The sequence below is a fragment of the Lucilia sericata genome, unplaced genomic scaffold (genome assembly GCF_015586225.1).
Source record: "Lucilia sericata isolate MDLA Ls3-8-SP2 unplaced genomic scaffold, ASM1558622v1 Contig000168F_arrow, whole genome shotgun sequence".
NCBI lineage: Eukaryota > Metazoa > Arthropoda > Insecta > Diptera > Calliphoridae > Lucilia > Lucilia sericata.
Genome location: NW_023994197.1, coordinates 450,055 through 456,054, shown reverse-complemented (window position 1 = coordinate 456,054; position 6,000 = coordinate 450,055).

Genomic DNA, 6,000 nt, shown 5'->3' with positions numbered 1-6,000 from the left:
CCTAAGAATTGCGACCTGTAGCGTGCGCACAAGGTTTACATGGACAGACATACAGACAGACGGACGGACATAGCTTAATCGACTCAGGAAGTTATTCTGAGCCGATTGGTATACTTTAAGGAGGGTGTAGGATCAATATTTTTGAGTGTTACAAATATTTTTTAGAATTATCTATCCAAAATTTTTAAAAATGCGAATTGCAATAAAAAATAAAAAAAAAAACACAATTTTGTACTAAAAATTAAATTTTTTTTAAACCGGTTAACCGAGACTTAAAAACCGGATAGCCCGGTTAACCAAAAACCAATGTTTTAAAAAACCCGGTTTGCGAAAAACCGAAATATGCTAACGGTTTTTGGTTAACCGGTTTATAAATATTACATGTAATGCTAAAGGTGCCAATCGGCCACTAGCAATGACATCCCATGTTGAAAATTCACTAGTGGTAGTTCTTAGTGGCTGTTGATATCGCCGTTGTCGAACTAGTTCGTCGTACTGCAGAGAAATATCAACCATCTCCTTCTCTCACACACAAAATCAAAAGTTTCCCAAAAAAGTCTTCCTGTGTGAACCGCCACTAACCGACTTATACATTACAGTATTGCCGTGGTAAACAATGTTTGCATATGACTTATTATCGGAATCTGATCTTGACACTTTATCATCGCGATACCCTATATAATTGGCGGCCAAACATGCTCCTGCGGGCATTGTGTTATTCTCACTCATACACATGCAATACGAATGTTCTCAGCAACAAAACAAACTATACACAAAACAAAAACAATTTAATTTAGTTGCCGTTACAAATAAATGTTTGTATAAATGCTTTTGATAGATAGATTTATTATGTAAATAATTATTTACAATTATATTTGTATTCATTTATTCAAGCAATTAATCGCCAAAATTTTATCGATTAACGGTTAATCATTTGAACACTTATAGACGGACATACATACATACCCAGCAAAAAATAATTGATGTCATACTTTACAAACTACATCTTAATCACATCTTAAAATGCGATTACATATTTTTCACTTTTATAAACCAAATATTTCCTTACAAATGAAACCCCAGTTAAAAGTGAGGAAAGAGATGTGGAAAAGTCATTACAAATAACATATTTAAAGTACATCAAGATTTGGTGAAAGAGTAGTGAAATTTACATAAGCGTGTCATTAAGAGAATGTGTTTAATTTTTGACATCCAAATATCGGATTTTTACTGCTTCTAAAAATAAGATCAGATGTAGTTCAAAGCTGCCAAAAATGAACAACATCCCTCCAATGACACGCTAATGTAAAATTCATAGGTTTTACACCCGAATTTGAAGCACTTCGGGTTACTAGTTGTGATGAAAATTCTACATCTTTTTCCACACTTTTTTTGCTGGGTATGTACATAAATACATCAACATATGCATTAATACATTCTTACATCAATATATGCATCAATACATCGTTTCTTCAATACATACATACATACATCGATGTATACATTCCTTCTGTTGTTAATTTTTAATACAAATAATATGAATAACACAAATAAGTACAAACATCAGTGCAAAGCACACATATTTTCATTTATGTTCTCTTTCATATTTTAGGCTACACATATGCATTTTAAAAATTATCTTTCTGGCCACCAATGCCCTATATCTACGATTAATTTTAAACCATTTAAATTTGTAAACATCGAGAAGATTTATTCAGTACTCATTTTTTATTTTCATGCAATATTAATAGACATAGTTTTATGTATATGTTTATGATTAAATCATAATATTTATTTGGCCGTAGGTTTTGTTTTAATGCTTTTTCAGATTATTTGACACTAAATAATGAATTTCGAAAATGTTTTCTTATAGGTATATGATCATTTATGTAATGTGTGCATATGTATGTAAGTATTTGTAAAACACGTGTAACAGTTTTGTTTATTGCCTCTTAAATTTAACCCATATTGATGAATATAAATTAAATTGTTATTGAATTAAAAACTTTAGTTTTATAAATATATTATTTAATATAAAACTGGCATAGCTCAAAATTCGGATTTTCTTATACTAAGTTCACACATTCATGTTTTTTGAAACGCTTCATATTTAAAAAATACTTCAAATTACTTCATTTTTTCATGTTCAAAAGAATCTCAATTCGAGATGTTTAATTATAAAACATGATGATGATGAATGATTTTTCCGTAATTTTTTTAATGAACACAGCTAGAACAAAAAGTAATGTTCAAAACAAAATCTTGAATTCAGTATAATTAAAGTGATATTCTTTATTTTAAAAAATATTTTTGTAGGCTGAAAAACATTTCAAATCGGTTGTTTTTAAACTCATTGTGTTAAAAACATGACTGAGTGTAATTAGTTTAAATAAGCCATTTTAATTTCTTTTTCAAAAATGTCTATACAATTTGTTTTCCAAATTCAATAATTTGAAAGACATTTGAAAGATTAAATTAATAATCAAATTTGCCCAACTAATGTTGCTTATTGTGAACCGGCACTTACTGTCAATGTACATAAATAATGGAAAAAATGGGTGACTAGCAGAAGTGGTTATGTTTTAAACACTTAAAATTCGTATATATGGGAACAGCTAGAGCCCTACAATTTTACACGAAAAACTATCAGTAATGGAATATCTAGTACAGTAGCAATTTATGTATATATGTAATAGCCCATTCAGACTAAACGAAATTAAGTAATTTGGGGATTCGATCGAAATCTACTCGAAATTAAGTAATTTCCCCTACATTTTGTTGATTTGAAATCAAGTAATTTTTCTTAATTTCATTGAAATTAACTTGAAATCCCAATGAACCACCCTGTGTTACAAAACAAAAAAATTATAAAAATTGGAAAACCAGATATAAACAATATAATTTAATAGAATTTGTGCAAAATTTGTAATAAAAGTGATCAACACATTATTTGAAACTTAAATAAGTGTAATTTTACGCAAAATTTGCAAGCCAAATCCGTCAAGTGTCAAAAACACCGGTCTGAACAAGAAAGATTTCATTTATAATTTCGAGCCCAAATTACTTAATTTCGACTCGGTCTGAATGGGCTATAAATTTATTTCAAAACGTAATAAAAATTAAAAATAAAATAGAAACATACTACTTTTTTGTTAAAACTTCTAAAATTACAGTTACTCTTCACTCTTTTGAAACTGTTCTCAAACAATATATTAGGAAAGTTTAAAAAAAGTCAAAGCTTTTTCTGGCAAGATTTAAGATGGAAGTTTGTTTTTATGTATTACAGTCTGCTTTTCTAAAATATTTTAGTTATCACACGAACATTATAAATCATTAGAAAGTTTTCGTTCAAAAACGTCTAAAAATTAATAAACTTTTTCTATCACAACAGAAAATTGTAGGCAATAATTTTAGGATTTCATTTCTGAAATTTTCAGTATTTTTCATGTAGTACCTAATAAGGTGTTCGGTATTAACCCTAAAATATAAACAAAAATAAAATAATTTTACAAAAAAAAAATAAAATTATGAAAAAATATATTTTGAAAAACAACATAAAAATGTATAGTTATACGATGTCACACGTTTGGCCAATGCGGTTTGAAACGTAAAACTCTCGAAGGTGGAGGAATAAAGGACGCCTTGATTCCCGTTAAACGATAATGACAACGACGCACGACAGTCTAAAATTACGAATGTGTACAATATTTTAATCAAATAAATTTTGTTTATTTTTACTAATTTTACACATTTTAAGAAATGTTTTGTATTGTTGTTGTTTGTTTTAAATATTATTTTTGTTTTGTTCTATGAATATAGTACACTGAAATAGTTGTTCCATAATACAATTTCACTTCCGAATAACTTCCATAAAAAGATCATAAAAATTATTTCTTAAGAATGACTTCAGAAGTAGTGACTTTGGAATCAAATAAGATGGACATCCTTCCTATGACAAGCCTGTGTTAAAATCATCACTTCTTCAGGTTTTTTTCAGTACATCCATGGAGTTAATTTTACTTCTTATTCACTTCTTTGGAAGTTCTTTTTTGCTGGGATTATAATCAATCCTCGAAAGTTGTATTTGAGTATACAGCTAATTTTGTTTGCTAGTTTAAGCGCCCAATATACATATGTAGGTGGTTTAAACTTGAGCAAGAAATGCAACTTGAGTTGCTGCAAAAAAAAAATAACGTTTTTATAAAAATAAACATTAAAATGTTTTAGTTCTTGATTAGTATAAATTATGGAGACTTCAAAATGTATATATTTTTTTATTTTTAATCAAGTTTTCGTTAATTTTCATATTACACTTACAATTGTCTTCTTTTTATAAAAAATGCATTTTGATAGCAAACAATGACGTTTTAAGTTGTTGTTGTAAAAGTTCGACTGTGGCCGATAGTTCTTTCCTGAGAAAAAAACTGTCGGTTGATACAGCTGTCGTTGGGTTGACAATCATTGGCCGAGTATGACTCGGGTCGTTCCGGAAAGAAGATCCAATTGTCGTGGGAACGGACGTTTGCTGTTGTTTTTTATGGCAATGCTGAGAAGTTTAAATTTTTACTCAAAAACATCAAAGGGGATTAACATTATACCATGTTCACACGACCAGTTGAATTACTTAATTCGGCCTCTGAATGACGATAGCTAATTAACACGTTTCTTCGACACATTCGTAATTCGTTTTGACAGTTTTTTTTTTCATTCATTATTTTGTATTTTTTTGGAATATTAGTGTGTATGTGTATGATACAAAAATACGTTTGTTACATTATTTTAACAAATTAAGTTATATATTTTCTATTTGCATTTTTTGTGATTTTATTTGTCTCCATCCAATGAAAACAAACAGCTGATTATGATAAATACGCGATAAAAATTAGAGATGACACTCATTCATTCGTAATTCAGTTTGAATTACGTAGGTACAGCTTGTGTAATTCGCAGCTGAAATTTTGTATGGCCAATCAATCATGTTATTCAGTATGTAATTGGGGGTTGAATGATGAATGATAGCGTGAATTACGAATAATTGCATCATGTGAACGGGGTATTAGAATAAATTTATTGTTAAATTGCCCAGCAAAAATAAAACGAAGTACTTCCAAAAGAATAACATTTATCACCACTTCAAAAGTAGCACTAATTGAAGTTTTGTACCTTCTGAGGAAGTGATGTTTAAAGACTTCCGAAGAAGCGGAAATAAGTTTATTTTTTCATTGTTGAAGATATATTTTTTGTTCTTACATTTTTATGAGATAAAATATGTTATATTTGGGCTTTTGTATTAAATGTTTCTATTACCCTAATTAATGTTAATATTATTTAAGTCAAATTAGTTGTATTCTATAATACTACAATTTCACTTCCGAATAACTTCCAAAAAAGAGAATTAAAATTACTTCTTGAGATTGACTTCAGAAGTAGTGAATTTGAAATAAAATAAAAAGGACATCCCTCCTATGACAAGTCTGTGTTAAAATCATCACTTCTTCAGGTCTTTTTTAGTACTTCCATGGAGTAAATTCTACTTATTTTCGTTTCTTTGGAATTTCTTTTTTTGCTGGGTAACTAATCTGATGATTTAAATTTTTTTCTTTCTTCACACGATCACACTTTACGTACGTAAAGTCTAATGAAATTCCATCCGTATGACAAAAAAGTTGTATGATTTATATTTTTTGTGTTTACACGATTAGTATAAATTAGTTAGTTTCATTCTTATACCCTACACCACTATAGTGAGGAGGGTATTATGCGTTTGTGCTGATGTTTGTAATACCCAATAATATTGGTCCTGCACCTTAAAGTATCACTTTCTGAGTCGATTGTCCGTTATGTCCGTCCGCACTCTACAGGTCGAAGTTTTTAAGATTTGATGAAATTTGGATTTGAATTTTAACCAAATCGTCCCATTATTTCGTCCCTATACAACCGTACCCTCCGAATAGGCCTTTTGAGCTAAAAATATGTTAAATTTTCTTGTATCACTTCAAA